This window comes from Varanus komodoensis, unplaced genomic scaffold (assembly GCF_004798865.1).
Source record: "Varanus komodoensis strain SLA01 unplaced genomic scaffold, ASM479886v1 scaffold4, whole genome shotgun sequence".
Lineage (NCBI taxonomy): Eukaryota > Metazoa > Chordata > Lepidosauria > Squamata > Varanidae > Varanus > Varanus komodoensis.
The window spans coordinates 19,793,864-19,816,062 of NW_025335941.1; the positions used below are offsets into that span (position 1 = coordinate 19,793,864).

General features: G+C 37.9%; 1 long non-coding RNA gene across 1 annotated transcript; it reads right to left on the reverse strand.

Annotated features, from left to right (window-relative positions):
* Window positions 1-520: 520 nt before the first annotated feature.
* LOC123029529 lies at window positions 521-21,190 on the reverse strand. The gene is made up of 3 exons (XR_006415932.1): window positions 21,072-21,190; window positions 7,989-8,031; window positions 521-2,330 (listed from the first exon to the last, which is right to left on the reverse strand). It is a non-coding gene; the product is annotated as an uncharacterized LOC123029529 (long non-coding RNA).
* Window positions 21,191-22,199: the final 1,009 nt, after the last annotated feature.

The window sequence follows — 22,199 nt, forward strand, 5'->3', positions numbered from 1 at the left end:
CTATGTAAAATTGATTGCCTGGTCAGTGATGCATCTCCTAATCTTTGACATATTCTTTAAAGATACCATCCCTTCAAGGTATAACATATCCTCATGTCTGAGTTATCTCTACAGTGCTGAAAATGTATGAAAAACCATTAATTGATGCCCGGAATACTTCAAAACCTGTACAGTCTCTCCAAAACTAAAATACAAGTTAGCCCATAAACACTGTTCCTTAAAGAGATCTCTCAGCCATTGTGACAGCATTGCTTGCATTTGGAAGAATATCAAGGTACTAATAAATAAAACAATGGAGTAACTGATACTCACATGCTATGATTATTTGAAACAAACAAACAAGAAACCCACAAAACTAACACATACAGTCACAGATACTTGGTTTTAATGATCAAATAATTCATGGTTCATTTTCAGAGACATAAGCCACAAAAAGAAGATAAGCTTAAAATCCATATTAAATCCAGAAGCGTAAAGACATTTTATCACATTCAGTCTTTTGTACACATTAAATGAAACATGTGGGAGTGTAGAATTTTTAATTCAATTTATTTAAATTATTAAAAGCATAATTCATTTCCTTATTTTTAAAAAAAATCACATTTATTAAAATCATATCATTCCTTCATTAAGATCATATTCCTTGTTTTGCTCTTCACTTTTATTCTATTAAAATAGTCTGAGGACAGGAATGACCCTGTTGCCTCTTCTTCCCTGTGTGCATTTGCTTAAACCTTTCTGGACAGGAATTTCCCTGCCAGTTTTTATTTACATCTTATTCTCATTGCAGTCCATTTGCTTGATAAGTGATCAGCACATTCTTGTTAGTTAGTACTAAGGAACAAGCTGATTTGTTCATGTCCATTCTCCCAGTCTGTCTTAGCAACTCCCAGGTTCTGTTCAGATGGTTATATCTTTTTTCCTATGACTGCAATCAGAAATGGACCATACCAAAGAGCGATAATTAAATTACTTTAAAAAGTAACTTTCAGAGCAATATAATGGGGTAGTTTTCCTTTACCTCTTTCATGGATATTTATTTATCTGCAGGAGCTATGTAGTTCTTCTATGTAGCTACTCCCTGGTGATTACTATTTTATTCTCTCTGAATACTGTATGCCTTGTGACACCATCATTTGTTATCCACGACGCTCTGGACTGCTGCAAAATCTGGAAAATTTTGAGAAAATAAAACAGCAGCTGTCCTAGCAGTATTGGCTGGTATTACTACAGATGCTACAAGAACAGAACTAAAAGAAACACGGAGAATGTGCTGATCACAAACTGAGTGACTGGGATATAGTGAATATAACATTTAATTAAAAACTGTCCAGAAATTCCTGTCCAGAAAGCTTTAAGCAAAAACACACACAAGAAAGAAGAGATGGTAGTCTTAGTAAATATTCCAAAAGATGATGAGATTAATGATGTATAAGGAAAAGGTAGATGAAATGAAAAAGCACATCAAATGTTATTTTTAATAAATTTCAGTTTTGATTAAAATGCCTAATTAGAAAATAGAACACAATAGAAAAATGGTGATTAGATAAGAACACATAGGTAACATTGTTTACATATCAGACTAACCCTTCCCTTGTCTCTAAGAAAAAACTAAAGACAAAAACGTATAAAAAAGTTAATAACCAACATGGCTATTAGCTCATGGTTCATACTTTTCCCTACAACAAAACAATGGTTAAAGTCAGCCTTATTCAACAAGCAATGAGACAATTGTGTTACAAGTTGTCTTACATGTTCTTACCTCTTCTGTAGGTTAGTCAATGAATGTTCATCTATAAAATGTGTGCATTTGAAAATAAAATAAAACACTGCACAGAAATTCTTACACGGTGGGGTAGGGGAAATTATATAGAACTGGTACAAGCTCAGAGGTAAAGAAAAGAGACCTGAATGAGATCAAGTGTGACATATCTGTCCCTCTCTAATGTATTCCAAAACATACCACATTTTTCCTTAGTATCTGTCCTGCCATTTTCGCTCTGTGGTCCATTAGCTGTAGGATATGCTTTTTAATGTATAATTACTAATAAGAAACATCTGGTACATAAACTGAAAACTCTGATCTGACCACCTGCATGTCCTGGCATGGTTACCTTGCTCCCCAAGGAATTCAACATGAAACTCTTTTTTGCATTCATATTTTTATTTCTGTAGATAGGTTACATAGAAGCAAATTCCAAAGACTTGGGAAATATCTTGCAGCACTTAAACTGCACACCACAGATAATTGGCTTCTTCACAGCAGGGGTTCTTCAACTCTACTCCAGAAAGACAATCATAAGCAAAAATCCTTTCAGTGTTGCAATTCCCTGTAAAAGATTGACATACCTGAAGTTAATTCTAAATTATCATAACCAAGCACATTCAGACCTGGTAGATAGCTAAGCATGAAGAGTGAAGATTACCATACTGTCCCATCAGCTAGGACCTATTTTAAATACTGGCATAGGCTACTTATGCCTTTCCTTTGACCACCATTCCTGACTTGAACATTTAGCCTATAAAAATGCAGAAAACACTTGAGGAAAAGTTACTCCTCCTCCTGAAAAATCTAATAGCTGAAACTTGATGACACATGCAATCACCCTTGTACTTGAATCTTTCCATTGCCCAATCTCCAGCATTTCAGAACCTCACTTCTCTGTGTTAAATGAAGCCTTATCGGGCAACTGGTCCAAATTGGAAATTTGACTCCCTGTTGTCATGTAATCATTTGCAGAGTTAGCCTGCTTCAGTTCCCAGGCTCTGAAATTTCCACTACAGTCCTGGAGGTGAAAACATTGCTCCCTGATTAAGAATCAGACCTAGACTCTTAAATATTAAGACATTCCAAGATAGTTGAGCCAGTCTCCACACATCCATTAATCTAAAGGTTGCCTTTTCCTTTTCTTCCTTTCCCCCCCCCCCCGCCCCCGCGCTTTTTGAGAGCCCTGTATTCAGTTCCATGATTACAGAAGGAACAAAATTGAAGTCAGACATTCAAGGAAGATGTGTCTTTCTCCCTCCTTTTCTTTAGTTTACTTTTATACAGGGCCACAGTTGTGTGCCTGTGTGAGAGGTGAATCACCTAAAACCAGTGTAAACAGAAATTAGAGTTTCATAGCAAATATTCAGAAAACAACCCAGAAGGTTCAGGGTTTTAAGGGCCCCTGGGCAAGGCACCCCTTCTCTCAATGAGTCTAACAATTCACCACAATCTACTTTATGCCACCACTTGATTAGTTGCCAGGAGAAGAACAAACAGTGGCATCTGCTTCTTCTTCTCTTTGTCCAGGTGCAATGATTAAAAGGATGTGCAACTCCAAGAGGCCTTTGTCAGTCAGCCCTTGCTAGGGTATGTACCCTTGACAGGGACCCAACCATGCCTAGTATTGCTGGCAGTTCTTGTGCTGGAGACTGGGATATAGGTTACAAGTTGGGTACTTAAAACAGGGAATAATAGCTTCAGTTGCATGATAGCTTCAGTGTGGATATTCCAGTGAACAGAAAAACATGAGACTTAGGCCCCTCACCACCCTGCAACAGCCATCCATCTCCAAGGTAGTGGTACAACTCAAACTATTCACAGCATAGGATACAATACTATACCTATATTGTCAAAAGAATGCATTTGTAAAGGGCTTGGTCCTTGGAAGTAGCTGTCTGCATTTTGGACCCTAAATACACATAGAAAGCTATTAATAAAACATATTAAACCAGAAGGTTTTTAATTGATTTTTTCACTTTGTTTAATGTTATGCTATTTTTATTCTCTCTCTTCCTCTACTAGAGCCTAACACTTGAATATATTGAAGACAAGGAATGTAATAGCCTCTCATTAAATCCAGGTACTAGCCTACTCCTCCCTTTACAGGTTATGCACAGGGAGTAATTGTTCAAATATTAACATGTCCTTCCAGTACCTTCTCGTATCCCTATGTGAATAAGACCTGCTTATTCAACCTTAAGACAGGACAAGTTTTCCAGAGTATAAAAAATGTCTCTATAGCTTTAGGCGACACATTAAATCACCCAGTAATTTAAGCATGAAGAAAGATCTTCAGGGCAAAGTGCTCATTAGAAGCAGCTTTTCTCCTCAGCAGATCAGCACATCCTGTTCAAGCTGATGGAAAATACTTTTTGCCTTTTCAAGCCAACCTGTTTTTACATTATAGTCATTATGAATGACATTTTGACTTCTTCCACCTTGGCCAATATAGAAGATAAGCAGCTTGGGTCTCAGGCTTGCTGAGTCCTTCAAAGCACTGCTAATGGCAAATGGAGCTGTAGGTATAACACCAAAGACAACCAGGTTCTGTGTGGTAATTTTTTCCAGGTGCAAAGCTTATTTAACTTATGCTTAACTTAGTTCATCTGGGACCAAGCCAAAGCCATTAAAAAAAGGCTTGTCATGTATAATATTGAAAACTAAAGCAGCAAGAACCTCAGCAGATAAATCACCATTCCAAGAAACAAAGGCAAAACAAATAAGAAATCACTTGTAAATTAGGCCTGTGAACTGGTTGAAATCAAAATGGTTTTCCTGGAGTCAAATGGATTTATTGTATTTTATTAATTTTCAGCCAGAGTGGGTCTTCAGTTTATTTATTCTGTTAGCTGTCCAGAGAGGTTTCGTAATTGGACAGCATACAAATTTTATAAATAAATAAATAAATATTTCCTGGGGCAAGAAAGCTAGCAATCTGGATTGTCCAAAAGCAAATGAAAACCTAGCAAGTGTTTCAGTTTACAGTGAGAATGCAATACCATCCTAGAACATTGGGGAGCCTTAACCATGAATCAGTGCTGGTGTTGTTATTCAAGCTTCAGTGTTGTGACCCACATCCTGATCAGCAATATGGGTCCTTGCCTGTAAGAGGAATAGCCGGCTGGATCCATGAGAGCAGCAGCTGTGGATGTGAGGTACTGCAAAACAACTTGGGCCACAGAACCTTTAGCAATAATGGCTGATCCAGAGCCTGGCATATCAGGGGCTTTTTAGCTAGGGACTCTTCCTGAGTGGGGCTTCAAGAGCCTGTGTTCATATCCTGAAATCCCTGAGAAACCAGATGCCTAAATCCAGGACTCATCCCTGAGTAAACCTGTTAATACAGTTTACTCATATATTTATGGATAGATAGAGGAGGAAGAGTGCTAAGCTTCAAGCTTGAGCCTTCTCTTTCTATGGCATTTCACACTATGAGGAAGGAATGAAGGCTTGAATGGTGATGTGAACCTAGAAGCATAAACTATATCAGTCAAGCCATTCAAATGGTTGGGGAAAGCTGCTCCTTTGGAGCTGATATGTTTCATCATCAGAAGTCTTGGGGGATGACAAAAAGGTAGCAAATATAGTCAGTTCAGGCACAGCTTCATCACTTTGAAAAATAGAAAGGGTTTGGGTTAGGAATAGGGTTAGGGTTGAACCTCTAATCCTAACTCTAGCCCTAAGCTTAACTCTAACCCTAATCCAATATTGCTCAGTAAGATTTGTTGGCTGTCTAGTTAGACTCAGATACCAAACCTATTCAAGAACTGGAAATCCATTATCTTGAGTGTCCCATTGACTATTGTGAGAAACTTAAAAGATGGCTATAGCTTTGTTTTCTGATTGTTATGTACGAGGTTTCGGCAACGGGCGGCATAGAAATGTTATAATAATAATAATAATAATAATAATAATAATAATAATAATAATGTATGGATGATACATTGCAGGTATATTACTCCTGTGGAAAGGATTCCTGAAATTTGAGTTATTTCCCTCCTACATAATGCTTTTTGGAAATTTTATATGGCAACATCACAGATAAAAGTGTTGCCAGGCAAGACACCTCTTAAGTTTCATAATGCTAGGTACATAGACTAGGAAATTATGACTACAAATTGGTTTATGGCTTTTTTTCCATCCTGAAGCCTAGTGGCACTGGAAGTATCACCATCTTTGCAATATCCCAAGCATACTATGTAGAAATTTCCTAGTAAAATATACCCAGTGATTAGAAAATAGACCTGTCCATCAGTTAGTCCCTTATTAACATATTGAAAACTGAAGGCAAGCTGTTTTGGCAACACATTGACTGTCTCACTGAAGCAAAATTTCAAACATTGCTTTATACACTGGGAAGAGTATTTCACTTTGGGAAACACCAAAATGATCTGTGACAATCAAGTTCAGCTTGGGCTTCGGACAAATCCAATGCCCCTCCCCAGTAGTGGCCTAGGTCAGGAAATAGCTATCCAAAGAACAAACAAAAATGAGGCAGTGACACATTTATTATGGCCTAAGCTTCCTGAAGCCTACTGAAGAAAGAAGACAGCTTGAAATAATTCTGCAGAATGGCATGCTTCATCTGAAAAGAGATCAGGCCTTAGTTAAAGCATCAGTGCCCTGTATCTGAGTCATGCCATCCAAGGATGGTGATGGTGCCTCTGGAACTGGCATGGAGACCTGGAACTTGTAGAGTTTCCTGTGGAGTTTTGACATGTGGGTACTTTCAGTTGAGATATTAGTAGAAGACTCTGACAGATGATGGTAGGTAGGGGCAAAACCTTCTTTGCATTGTTTGCAGATGTATAACATGTGTTACAAAGTTACCAAAAGTACTAGATTTAACATTTAAATTCAGTTCACTGTGTATCTGAACTTTAATATGTAAGTATTAGCTCAATCTGAAAAAAATGCAGCATTACCTTTTTCCCACGATATATACCTTTGGCATACATTCAAGTAACATTAAACTGATCATAGACTCATCAGTGTTGTATGTTTCTACAGTAAGGATGAAATTTGCTCTTGTTGCAAATGCACAATGGCCCAAAACTGGGGGGAAAGAGTGGCTTTCAATCCTTCCTTCACAGATCTTTTGATCAGCCTGGCTAGAGAACAAACAACAAATTAGCCAATCTTTAGAGGAAGATCCTTTCATGCTATGAAAGATCAATCCTTCTTTATCATATGTGATCCTAATGTTCCTCTGTAAGTACAGCACCAATGTCTAGCACATATTCCCATCTCTTCTCCTATCACTTCCAAAAACACAAATATAGAGTGTCATTAACACAACTGTAGTCTGACTTAATATAATATGTATCAATGGGCTCTCATTTTCCTTTATATGGACTAAATACAGAATTTGAACCTTTTGGAAGTGTGCTAGCATAAACCATCTAACCAGCTTTTATTTTCTTGAAGGCCCAATATTTCTTCTTTTTCATGAAAGACTTCCACTGAAGTATACAACACCTGCAACTGTCAACTCCCACTTTACTTCTAAACTAGCTGACTACTTTCTTAATAGAAGTCATTTTTTCTCACATTCTCAGCTCAAGTGTTATTCAATTCTTCACATTTTTAGTACTTTAAAAATAAATGCACTGATGTTAGTTTTAATTAATTGCTATCTAAGATGTCGACTGCATTAAAAGTGGTATCCTATACACAGTTACCTTGGAGTAAGCTCCATGAACTATGAATAGACATACAAGATTGTGATGAAGTCTGTAATAGTCTGGACCAAACTAGAACCTTTAGCTATTTATAATGCTTTCCACTAAGTTTTCTACTTCTTCCATTTGATCCAAATAAAATATCTCATCCTACCCCACCCCTCCACAACAGTTTTAGTGGTTAACACTGTGGAAGCAGAAGTGTAGAGATAAGCTTGTCATTCTCACACAGTATCTCTGTTCACTTCATATGCTTCCTGGGTGACAAAATGCTGCTATGGTATGTTCCAAGTTGCAGGAACATTGAGAAATGGAATTTTCTGAATTGGCTGTTGCAAATATCTATAACAGATTCCTTGGGAAAATAACATTTTCCAGGATCTCTGGTACTGAGACGGTGTTGTAGTCCTATGTGTTCTAGATGTAATGTGTGATGGAGGAGGAGGAAGAAAGGAGATGTAGGAGAGGGGGGTGAGAGTGAGAGAGAGGGATGGAGTGGGGGAGTGAGTGAGAAGGGAGCATCATGCTTCTTTACCTACTTTCATCCTTTACTGCTGTAAGTGCAGCAACCAGTGCAGCCACCTGGAAAGAGAAAATGGGGTTCAGGGGAAAGTTTCAGGTAAGCTTATGAGGAAATGTAGACCTCTTTTAAAAATATTTTTTCCTCAAGCACCTTTCAGTGTCATTTAATGTTGACACTCTCACTCATAACTTGTTTTTGAGCCTGGGGGAATTAAGATAGCCATTTGGCAGCCTCGGGTAACTCACAACTAAGAATACTTTAATGTTACAGATTCAAGTCCTGGCTAACCTGACACACATACATGGAAAGGATGAGGCATGAATGTAACAAACCCAGAGGATGAGATTCAAATCCTTGACCTCAACTTGCTCCCCACCCCACCAGCTCCTCAGAGTCTTTGCATGCCACTGTGGCAAACTTACAAGGCAATTTGCTCAGGTCTACCAGCTGAAGGTTTTTTTTTCCAATGGAAATTGATATAAAATTCACATTTCTAAAACATTCTGGCTTCCAATTTATTCTCACAAAGGATTTGGCTAGCCAGGGACTCATGTTACTCAATGGACTATGAGTCTCAAGGGGATATCTGATTAATAACTTGATACTTAAATAGCTCCATTTCCCTTGGTGGTTGTTAGTGGTTGAAGGAGCTTCAGGGTTCAATACCATAATGTTAATAAAAGTAGGTGTAGTTGTCATAGATGATAATGCCACAAGAAATCAGGAATCACTGATTTTAAATGCAAGTAAAGTAAGTCTTGCTCTAAATCAAAATACTGCCTTGCAGAGCTTCACTCTCCAAAAGTGATAGATAGATAGATAGATAGATAGATAGATAGATAGATAGAATTACTTTTTTTCCTTTAAAGGCAAAACAACAACAAAATCAATGCTGGTGGATTAATTTCAAAGAAGTTTACTCTTGACTTTTTTATTAGCAGGGTTTCTCTAGATAACACTGAGTGTGATATTTTTGTTGTACTTGGTAGCTTAATCAATTAATAAAAGTCCATAAAAAGCAGTAAGTTGTAATTGCACCTTCAGCTATTCTTTAACATTTGACCACACAAGGACTATACTTACATCTAAAACCATGTATCAGTTGGAATGGCTCAGGGCAAAGGAAGTTTTAAATAGTTGTGCAGAAAGCATTTCTTTCTCTAATGTTTAACATCTTCTTCGCCTCAAGGCAAAGCAGTAACTGTTCTTTTTAACCACCAACATATCTATTATTTCTATATCAGCGGTGTATGGTAAGAAACAATAAAATACACCTGATGTAGCGGTTATTGATAATCACTTGGAGTTACATTATATACATGGGTACCCTCAAATATTTCATCTGTTCACTGCAAAGGGGATATTTAAACAACGATGTGTTTATTGTCTTTGATGGCAGATGATTTTGTAGGTAAAAGACTGCCAAAGGCAATTAAGACCACCCTGTAAGAGATGTAGCATAACCCCTCCCTCCTAACAAAATCATATTAAAGCTATTGACTACAGAGTACACACACACACACACACACACACACACACACACCTGATGACATAGACATAAAACTGAGGGGAACTACAGGAGAAGTTGGGCCAACACCCTGGTCTGTGAATATATTTGTGCAGACAATTCCATCCACCATTTTTCTTTAATCTGCAGCTCACCTCAAGTAATCAGGCATCAGGAAAAATAGTGTCTGTCTGTCTGTCTGTCTGTCTGTCTGTCTGTCTGTCTCAAAGTACAATGAAATAGTGGCACAATTAGCAATGCCACACACAAGAATTAACTGCCAGAGTAAGACAATAGATATAGATATATGAGAAAAAGTCTACAGGCATGCACAGTTCTGTGTGTGTGTGTGTGTGTGTGTGTGTGTGTGTGTGTGTGTGTGTGTGTGGCGAGGTGGTAAGAAAAGCCTCAGAGTCAGAGGCATCGTTGAAGTTTTGAAATATTTTAAATTGGAAATGAATTGAACAAATGTACACAAAACTGCACAGCTCTTCTGAACATAACTATTTTTGTATGAAATAAGTGTGTGTTCAGGTTGTGGTAACAGGGAACAGTTATCCATGCTGAATAGTGAAATTACCTTTTCAAAACTTTTCAGTAAGTTTGACAAGCTTTAATGTATTCAGTCCTGCAGGGGATTTTTGCTTAAAATAAGAAAATGACAACAACAACATTATACACCTTAGTTTATACATATAATATTGTAGTTGTCTTTTCTTCTGTAGAAGCCTGGCTATGCCAAACAAGAATTTTATTCTACTTCAGAGTAGCTAGCCCTAATAAACTATTCAAGGAATGTTTTCCACAGAAATAAGCTCTATTCTTAATGTAACTGCTTAAAAGTGCAGGCTTCCACAAAGTCTGTGGAAAGAGTATGTAAGGCAGAAGGCAGTCTGTACCTTCTTGTAGGGCAGCCAACAAATGAAATACTACATGGTAGGTTGCAACTGCTCCTAGAGCATATGAGAAATGCCTACATGTGGTATCAGCCACTTCTCCAAGCCCCCTCCACAAAGGAATGGTGTCTCTTGCTGTAAACCTACATTCCCCACTACTGTGTCCTCAGAAACAAATGGTTTCCCATCCCTGCCACAAGGGCCTACTAAGCTGGAATGCCTACCACATACTAAGTGGTAGCAGGAGCCCACAGGAATCATACTTCCATCACTCCTCAGGTTGCCTAGGAGAAAATCAACTAGCTCGTTGAATAGATCCTGACCCTAAGCGACTACAATATTATGTACATTGTAACCAGTTAAGGTTCTGATCCATTATCATCCAAGAAGATGACTATGTGTCTCTTTTGCTTGTCCCCATTTGTTGCTGTAGGTGCAAAAATTTTCGTGCAGCCTTAAAATGTTCAAGTGATAGCCTTTTCAGCTTCTTGGTATCCTAATGGACAAGAAGCCTGTACTCCATATAGAGTACAGTGATGCCCACTGCCTCTAGGCTGTGAAAGAGTCATCTAAGGATTTTTGAACCTGCTTCTACCCAGTGCTACTACAACATTCAAACCACTACAATGCATAATATTTAGGAAAATGTTTTTCAAGAGAAAAAACCCATGTCTGAACATATATTCAACTGTTTTTGGTTCCTATTCATGTTAATAGTATAGTTCAGGTTACTTTTCCTTGCCGATATTTTTTACTTTTCCACTGTTATAATGTGACAAACAACATTCCAAGCTGTGATTTCCTCCATTTAAAATCCAAGCCGAATACAAGTAACTAGGTCCAGTTCACTGAACCCACTTGAGCTTTCTTTTATAGCACCCGTCATCAAACTAGAGTATAGCTATTACTACATTTTTTTTCTACATAAAAAGAGATTCAGAATAGAATGTTTTGGTAAAAAGTATGTTTCTTTTAACTAAAAGAGGTGAAGGTGTGATAATTGTATGCTGGCAATAATAATGTACATTTCTGTACAAATAATAAAAAGCAGAATCTGGAATTTATCTTGACCTAGAAGGTAGCACAAGTTTGAAGAGTTTTAAAAAGCAAAACCATGCTTGCAAAGCATGGCAGACATTTTTACATGGCAAATATGCCACGTGAAGCCAGATTTGTTCTCAATATCCTAGTATAATATTTGTATTATATTATTATACTATTATATTGCCTCAGAGCCAAATTAAATGTTCTTCTAATCACACAGAGAGAAACTCTACAACGGTGTAAAGGTATATAGCAAAAAGTGAAATTGGGAATACAGTATTCCAGAGTGTGGAGTTCCATCTTATCATGACCCATCTTCTCCACCCCATGAGTTCAACTCATGCAACCATGGCAGGGGATTAAAATGGTAATCTCCATTAACTCAAGCAGATTTTATTTTTAAATATACCTGCATGTGTGAAGGTATGGAATTTCAAAAACATGCAAAGGAAAAGGTACCTCACCTCACAGAGAAGCAAGGTTTTGATCCAAATCAGGGATGCATGTGCTAACACTAAAGAGCATATTACACACAGCTCCACTACGTATAATCAGAAGAATTTTTAGAACGATGCACAGTGACTGGTAGGAAGGATATCTCCTGCCAAAAGAAAATGCTGAAGTTCTCAAGCACTAAGCCTTGGGGAGTACTGAGTAACTTAATCTCACCAGAGGAAACTTGAAATGGAAGTAAATTATGTTTCAATGCTGAAACATCTGTCATATCTGAATAAAGGTTTTGGAAGGAATCCCAAGTATACTTAGCCATGAGAAAAAATTGGAATCCAATAGTGCAAAAAGGGTTCCTTAGGTAGGCACTCTAGCTGAGTTCAGACTTGGTGATAAACCAGGGCTTAACATTATATGAGTGACTCTAAGCAAGCCTTGGGCATGTGCAGTCAGAGAGAACCATGGTCAAAAGGGGTCTGAGAGCCTCTTTAGTTCTCCAGTGTGGCCATGAGTTCAGAAGAAATCACATCAGCTTTTGATGAAACACCATTCAGCCTAAGGTTTGAACATTAAACTTAACCTCTGCTATGGTTTATTGAAGAAATCCACATTCATAAACAGTAGTTTGAAATTTATATGTTGCTGCTTCAAACTAATTATAGTTTTTAAATTAGTTAATGGCTTAAAAATAAATGTGTGTTTAGATTAAACATTAGGTTTCCTTCATTTTTTAAAAATGGAAATATAATCTTCCAAACTCACAGTCATGGCTTTCCTAGAAGGACATGTAAGAATAACATTTACAAATGCTCATGCACCTAATCCTGGGCCATAGCTTAGGCTTCACCTTTGAAATCAATCTCTGCAAAGTTCTACTCGACCTCTTGAATATGTGTACACGTTTAATTTACTAGGAAAAAATATCCAATTCATGCAACCTTGGCTAAAACTGTACTGAATCTGCTAGCAAACATTTTCCGCCCTTAGATCATCATCAATTTTGATGGTGAACATTCTTTCATTGCACAAATAAGCATCACGTATTCAAAATTCACCATCAGCATTCAGACATATTATTGTATCAACTTTTGTTCATACATGCCAGTTTGCAGGTAAAGGCTTTCACTACTTGACAGCCGACTTGGTAATCGATAGAATCTGACATTTAACAGTCCACATTTGTTGGCACCTGAAGATGACATACCGTGCTTATCTGCTTTCACTGACTGGATGCCCTTCGTATGTTTCAGACTACAGCTCCTAGATTTCTTGATCCTTAGCCAAACTGACGGGGCCTGTTGAGAGATGAACTATAAACTGTGTTCCTGCTCTCAGCAGGCCGTTGGACTTGATGGCTTAAATGGTCCCCATCAACTCTATGATTCTATCTCTTCTAACTGAGGGCTATACAAACAGCTGTATGTTCACTGCAGGCATGAACTTGTGAAGTTTTCTGTCTCCATGGTAAGCTTCAATTGCAAGGATGGTGGCAATAGATTTTGGTATTACCATTTGTCAGATGAGACATACAGAGGTCAACTGACAGCTCTTGCTAGCTTCCCTGCATTCCTGATAGCTACTATGCGGATGCTTTCTGAGGAAGGTAATCAGCGCTCTTCAGTCTGTAGGAATCAGTTTCCAAGAGAATAGCCATTCTGGTTTCATAAGGAGTTCACAGAAGCACAGAAGCAATCAAGTGCTGAGGAGCAGGAGTAAGACCAACATAGAAATTGCTTCTGAGGTCATGGTGGTGCTGGTTCTTTCATCAGGAGATGGAACAGCACCAGATTCTTGGTGGTGTGCCAGGCTCAGCAGATGCTGATGTATTTGATATATAAATGCTGAGAAATAGGGTGTGCATCTCTCTGCAGTCATCACTGAATGAATGAAGGTTCAGCAACTGGCTTTAATGAAAAATGCACAGAACACATAAAATAACCAAGCATGCAGCGGCTGCAGCAACATAAAATGGAAGGGAAACAAACAAACAAACAAACAGCAACCTATAAAAATAGAGCTGCAAGCCACAAATACCACCCAACATATCCCTAACATTCTAATGTGCAACTAAGTAATGAGCATTACATGCTGTAAATGGTTTGGGACACCATCTTCACTGCAAAAGTATAGTATAAACATAATAAAGAAGGCACATATAGCAGTATCTGACATGCAGTAGCAGTCAATATTTAACAGAATATAATGGATGTGTCATTTGCAAAAGAACAAAATAATAACAATCCAAATAAACAAGCCATCACACAGTTAAGCATCATTAATTAGCGGATTTGGGAATGATGGAAGAAAACTAGTATTTAACTACATCTCTGACGGGAATTTCTGGGTAATGTACACCACAAAAGGGAGCAGAAGAGAATTTGTAAATACAGTGGAGTCTTGAACAAATGTTGGCTTCTTCAAATGTTTTGATTGCATTTCATTGCTTCATTATTTTGTTACATATATGAACATGGCTTTGAATATTGATGATATATAAAATATAAGCAAAATAATATGATGTTTATGTCTGCCATGTGTAAAACCAAAAATGTTACAGGTGCTTCAAAATTGGAATTCTTTTCATGTCTCTTTTCCCTGATTAGATTAAAGATTTATCAGAAGAAATACTACTTACCTGAAGAATAAGCAGGTTCAGTTCTCATTACAATTTTAAATCAATATAATTCTGATGATTTCCAAACACATTTCTATAATGCAATTATATCCTTCTGAAATCTGAAAGCACATACTACAACCACTGCTGATGAAAATTTCTGGTCTCCCTCTTAAATTGCAAAATGTAATTAGTTTAAGGGGAAGATGATAAAATTCAGACAGAAGAGTCTGAGAGAACCCCTTTCTATAATCCTAATGTTACTTTTTGCCATTAATAGAAATATTTTTTTTTATTGCACTTCAATAAAGATCAGGGGTTTTCAAGTAAACATAATGTAACCATCCTCTCCTGGAGTGTGGTAGACCTGCTATGAATTTGGTTGGCATACTTTCACACTAGACTGAATAAAAATTACCTTTAGCAACATGGTATACAATTAGCATGATGTGTTTTTTGGTTCAGTGAATGTTTGATCAGGGAAGCTCACTTTGGGTTACAGACTGAGGTAAGGTAAATTATTCTGTATCCGGTACCCACACACCATTTTTTGTTCCTTAAACCATCCTCAGTGGCATGGAATACCTTCTACCAGCTTCATGTGGTAGCCAAATTATATCCCAACTGACACTGGGATAAATAGCAGACTATGCTGTGGTAACACCAAGTTAGATTACTGCAGTGCACTCTACACTTGGCTGCTCTTGAAGACTGTTTGGAAACTGCTGCTTCTACAAAATTCAGTAGATAGTTGAGGGCAGGAACCAGAAAGTCTGAGTATGTAACTCCAGTTCTAGTCCACTTACTCTGGTTGCCTATATATTTCTCAGTCCAAATAAAGGCACTGATTTTAATCTTCCACTCCAGCATTTGATGGAGTGTCTGACCTGATTTGAACTGAGCTTGTTGGTATGATGAGCATGTGAGACCATCCTCTAAGTGGCTTTTCCTATATGAAGGCTCAGAGGGTGTCAAGGGAGAAGAACACTGTTTTGGTAGTACCCCCACAACTGTGGAACTCTCTCTTTATTAAGACTCACCTTGTTCCAACTGTCTTTTTGGTGACAGTTTAAGATTTTCTTCTACTTACTAGCATTTAATGGCAGATGATGGAAATACCGTGTCAGCTACCTCACCCTGCTATTTTAACTGTTTTTCACAGTTTTAAATAGTTTTTTTTCAATTTTGTATGTTAGAGATTTCATATTACCTTGCATTTGTGATTTTACCTGTTGTAAAACATTCAGAGCTTTCATTGGGCATTATAGAAATGAAATAAGATGGCACTAGTCCATCCCAAAAGACCCATTATTTCTGCTGCCTGTCAGACAAGGAGTTTCAATGAGCAATATTTAATCAGTCCATAGGAAGACTTCCACTCAAGAAAAGGTTTCATTTCACCCCTAGCTATTTTCAGAGGACCTACTAGGAATGTATTCTCCACTCCATCTATTAAAGTATATTACTTAATTGTCTCACTCTAACTTGATTTGGTCAGGTTAGTTTTTACAGCATCTTTCCCTGGTCTGCTAGTGGAAAAGATTGCAGATAAAGTATGTTTCGTGCCTCCTTGGTCACTCATGATTTGAATCCCACAGTTGGTCCCAATCTTTTAGAAGTAGTTGACTATGAAGTTCCACAACTGATGAAGTGACAACAGGACGAGACTGAGTAAACAGGAGGCAAATGCACAATGGAAGTAAATGAGCATGTGCGTACAACTTTGGAGAGGCCCACTGTCCCTTCTCTTCATATGACAGCAACTATCCACTGGGGGAAAAGCCATTTGTATCAGCATGCTGAAAGTCAGACGGTCCTCCTATACTTTTTGTCTTTCCACTCTCAACATTCTCTCCAAATCTTTCTTTTTTCATACCTAGAATATTCAGGACTCTTGATGTTCCAGTCCTCTTTTTGGAAGTGCTCATCCTAACAGCCCCCTTTGAACAATCAGTGCTGTTGCTGGCTGTAACCCTCTATCGTTATCACTTAAGGCGCTGAAACATGGGTCTGCTGCCACCATGTCTACTTCAGTCACTGTTTTCAGCACAAAGAGATGGATTTTGAAACTAAAATATCAAACTCCTCTATTATCATTGTTAGAGGGGACAGAAAACTAAACCAGTGAGCCTGTCTGATTCACCTGGGAATAGCTGAATTTTATGATTTCACAAAGGATGATCAACAAATGTTACTACCTTTTTCTAAATGTTAAAACTGAAAACATGCCATCAAATAGCAGAGCCAATTCTGTAAATTGAATTGATTTATATCATCCCAACTCAAACATTATGTCAGCCCTTATTCCCTCCATCCTGCCTCACTAACCTGCTTTTTGTAACATCTGACCTATTGAAGAAATCTGGGGATCTCAAAAGCTTACTCATTTTCTGTGATCTTTTGAGGTGTCCTAATATAAAGACAATAATGCATCTACCATATTGATGCAAATCAGGTCTGGGGCTGGTCTGAGCTTGGAGAAGAGATCAGCTAGGGAACCTGTAGCTACCTTGAGTTCCACAATGGGAGAAAGATGGAATATAAATATAATAAACAAATGAAAGCAGTATAATATATGGATTATGTTATTTAAGGCAGCAATAGTTTCTTTGAGTATTCCTAGCTCTGCTGATAAAAGAAATGAATGTCATTTGTTAACTGCATTCAGAAATTAGGATTAATGCTGAAGTAAAATTTTGGAGGAATTTTACACATTAGCCAAATTTCAGATTAATGCAAGCTATCACTGTAACTAAGACACTGTTTCTCTCCATGATGGCTGATATTTAGCTTCTTGACTTGCTATTTGATATAACTTCATGATCAAAGAGTATACAATATTCTGAAAATATAGTAAATTTTGAAGAATACCAAAGAGTTATGTTTAAAAAAATCTGGTTGTAGAACTGCATTATGGCTAAGCAAGTATATTAGGAAAGACTTATTTACCACCAAATGGGAGTCATGGGTGCAAAGGTAAGGGCAAAAAGAAACACGTTATCTAAGAGATATTACTAAAGAGTGGCACTGCCATCTTGTGTTTGTATTTCTATAATAAATTCTATCTCCTTTTCCAGATTTTTTGGAAGATAAAATGTGGATAGCATGGATCCCTCCTCGAAAAAAAACTCTGCTTACTGTTACACAAATGCAGACTGGTATTTATTTTGGGCTCTGTCTTACTTACTTATTCATTCAATTTGTATGCCACCCCACTAGCCACTGGCTCTCTGAGAAGCTTACATGATAAAAAGCATAAATGCATATGCAAATTTAGATATTTTTTTTTAAAGGACCCACAATTTCAGCATTCCCCAACCTATCTAAACCTGTACAGGATTCTTCCTTTAATTGGTTAATTGAAACCCATGCTATAATTTCATTTTATGATAACTACAGCTCTGTGAAGGCTTGGAGGTATTGAAATGCTCAAGGTTAGCCTATGAGCATCATGTTTTTCACTTTCGGCTATCTGCATGATATTGGTCGCTCTTTATTTGGCATCACCATACTCAGCCATCTGAGTATCTCTCTATATTAAATTACTCCACCTAATGATTTCGCTCCATTGACTTGTAACAGTGAAATAAAGCTAGAAATCTGGGATTAGATCCATATTTATGATGGACCTAGGGATGGGTGAACATAATAGAGTTCAAGATTCTTCCCTGAAGCTTGTTTAGCCTCAACTGTATTCCTGCAGACTTCTTTCTTTTTCTAGTTTTCTCTTTCCATTTCCCTTTCTCCCCTTGCTCTCTCAATCTCTCCCTCTCTCACTCTCTTCTCCCCCTTTCTTCTTTTTCACTGAATTGGTTTTTTTTTTTTTTTTTGTGGGACACAAAAATGCATTTTTTCTTCAATGAAAAGGGAAAATGCATTTTTAAAAATGTGTACTTTCTCTTCATAGGCTAATGCATTAAATGTTTGAAGAGGATACTAAAAAAAATGTTCACTTGCAAAATTGTGCACTTCTGCATGTCATGAGTAAACAGTTTGGAACACAAACACAAGTATGGTAAATGGCCAAAAAAATCATGAACAATGTGTTTCCTCTTAGTTGTGAATAGCTACATCATTTGTAAACAAGAAAATTTTATCCATTTCCAGCTGAATGTGGAAGTGGACCTTGTGCCTTCCCAAAGCACCCACTCTAGCATTGTGAGTCAGGAGGCCTTGGTGAATGGAATAAGATGTGGACAAGTAAGAAAATAGTGGATAGACCTGCAGAAGGCAAATCTAAGCTCTCAGCTGCAGGATCTGGGGCCTGGCATGCTGCTTAGCATGGCCTTATGGATAACATGGAGCCAGTGGGCACCATTTTGGGAATATGAAGCTTCTGGCATCTACAAATTATCTGATAAAGGTGGATTTTTCAGAACTTCTTCATAAGCCCAAGAATCTCCATAATATAGTATGCGTATAGGATGGTAGTAAGTGAAATAAATATGGGACAATCATTTTTTTCACTGGTTCAAAGGGTCATCTTCCAGATTTTGTCCTCCTAAAGTTTTTTTTGGCAAAGTGTTTGAAATGGTCTTGATAGTTGTCTAGGTTTGTTTAAGCATGAATAATACCAGAGAATAAATGCTGGCAAAAGAAATTGAATGTGCTGGAATTCTGATCTCTCCAGCACCTTTTGCAAGTCATATATTAGCAGTAATGAGGTGGTTTGCCAGGAGCTGGAGCACTGATCTGAACTAATGAACCATTGCTAGGTACAGCACCTTGACAACAGCTTTAATAAACCTTAGCTAATTTGAAGAATAAGAAGTTTGAAAGCAACAAAGCTGGTAAGGCAGTACCTTTGATTGGAATCATATCAGCTACTTAAAAAGAGATAAAACTACAAAAGATTTAACATATACTCTATTATTTCTTGTGTGCTGATATGTATAGAATTCAAAGTGGTACATGGCATGACTCTGTATTGAACAGCACATTCTAAAAATAGTAAAGGCAGTACACTTTCTTATCAAAAAATATATATTTGGGACTTTGAGCCTGCAACTTTATAGATGTGCTGTGCATTCTTCATTATATCATTAGCTGTTATTTCATCTCTCATGAAAAATATGAATGAAGCTAGGTTACAAAGATTAAATTTTGACTTTTCCTATTCATCTGGATCATTACACAGGTGAGCAGATTAGCTAAAAATAAGCTAAGCTATTCCCCTTGCTCCAGCCACCAAACCCATATTCAGCCTTTCAGTCACTCTTTCATCAGCTTCACAACTCTCTCTCTCCCCCTCCCCCTCTATCTTTCTCTCTTTTAGTTGGGAATCACCCAGACTAAATGAGAGCTCTGCAGAGACGTACTGAAAGGATTTGGAACTATGACTTGTCTTCAGCGTTATGGGCAGCTATTTTCAAGTATCCACAACCCTAAATTGTAAAAGGGAGGAAGCCAAGGAGCAAACTAGAGAAGTTCTTATGAAGTTGCTTTCAGCCCATAATTTAGGGCTACAAGACTTTCTTTTGCAGCCCTGGACAGCGTGAAGACTGCAGATCCCAAAACAGCCAGATGATAGAAGGAAATTCTATGGAGCAAATGGATCTTGGTAAAAAGCAAACATTTGCTCCTTACCAAACATTGTTGGGGATGCACTAAAACACAACTACCCATTGAATTCAATAAGGAAACATAAGATGCTGCAGCTCTGTAAATACCAAACAGTCAAGACTTATGTGGACCATCCTGAATTGTGGCACTGCACTTTAATCTGAACTAAAGAAACGCTGGGGCTTTGTTGTTATCCCTATTTAATATTTAGATATTATATATTGCCTTTAGCCCCAAAAGGTCTTCAAGGACCTACACAACAACCTATAATTAATACAACAAGCACAACGCCATGCATTTAAAGCATCATTAACAGCAGAAAGAAGAATGGAAGAGATTCATAAAATGAAGGGCAGAGCTGTGCATGTTACCAGCTATATGAAACAAACCAAGAAAGACTAATAGCCTACTTAAAATTGATTGAAGAAGGAGCCAACCTAACTTCTTTTTGGAGAAAGTTCCACAGAGAAGCCATTCTCCGTGTTACTATAGAGAAACCCTTCCCATGTTTCCTACAACATAAATTTCCCTGGTGTTCAGGGAAGAAGAAAAGCATTTGTGGAAGGTTTTCAACTATGAATGGCATGTTCACATGAGAGAAGGTATCCTGACCCCAGGATAGGGATAGGTGAATCTAATGATTTTCTGCATTCGAAGCTCCTGCATTCGAAGTTCTTAAATCTCAAGTTCTTCCCACCCAAAATATAAACAATTTATATTCTTACCAACATCTTAAAATTAAATTTCACCAGCCAAATCCAATAGTTACAGCTATTGCCATTATTGACAGAACAATGACATACCAGCTTCCCATATGGCTGTTAAAGATGAAGACAGTGTGAGAAGAACTAAGTACTAACAAGGTTGAATAAATAGGGATTTAAAGACAGACTTTAAAAAGCAAGTATCTCAAAATTCTGGCCATAGATGAATAAATAGATACTTTTATTTATTTATTTAAGTTATCCCACACTTGGTTACAAAAAAGCAAAGCAAACCCAAAACAAAATTCTCACCCATCCATACCTTGAGCTGTTTAGGACTTTACAGGCAAGCACAAGCACCTTGAATTGCATTTGGAAATAGACTGGCAGTCAGTGCAGCTGATACAAGGCAGATGTAATAGAGTCAACAAAGCATGAGTCAGAAGGCTAAATGCCCATTGCATTTTGTGCTAGCTGTGATTTCTGACACGTTCCAAGGGTAATCACAGGACAGCATGTTACAATAATAGAAATGGGGCAGGGAGAGTGATTAAACATGAGTCATTGTGGCCAGATTTGCCTGCTCTAAGAAGTTAACAGTACCAATTGAAGCAGGCAAAGTACTCTTGGTCGCAGCAACTACCTGTCCTTCCATGAGCAATTCCAGGTCTAGAAGTGCACCCAAGACGTAAATCTGATCCATTAAAGAAAATTCCACCCCATCCAGTCTTAGGCATACCCCAAATCTAAGATTAGCTTTTCAATCCACAAACAATATAGCTCTCTTTTCTGTCTGAGCCTCAACTTCTTCACCTACATTCGGTCCAAGTCTGTGCCCAGGCAACAGTTCAGGAGTTTCCCAGCTTCCTTGGTATCAACTTGCCCAGAGAGTGGTACTGGGTAACATTAGCATTCTGGTGAGACCCAGCCCCAAAACTCTGCATGATTTCCCCTGGGGGATTCATGTTGATATTAAATAGCACAAAGGAGCAGAAACAACCGAGCAGTGTGAGTTTAACTGGCTGAAAGAAGATATCTAGTCCTCCGCTTCATCTGCTGCTATCTGCCCCCAGGACTGCTTTCTTATTTCTTCTTCTTTCCCTGAGCTTAGCTTGCTTTGCTTTGTTTGCTTGTTTGACTGGTGCTCCTTGCTACTGAGTGTTAACAGCTGGGAATTATGCTGTGGCTGGTTTGGACCAGAATCCAATCTGTGATTGAAGCAGCTCTGGGTAGAGAGCAATAAAAAATCAGTCCTGACATAGGCAGCCAGTGTGACTGCAGAGGGATTGATTCAGAAGGGGTGAAAACAAAGGAAGAGAGAACCATGGGTGAGCCCAGTTAGAAAGAATACATTAACTTTTAGTCTATATTCTCCTTTAATTTGGAGATTTGGATAATTTTCCCCACACATATCCCACCTAGGTTCCCAAATTTGGATGAGGTTACAAGC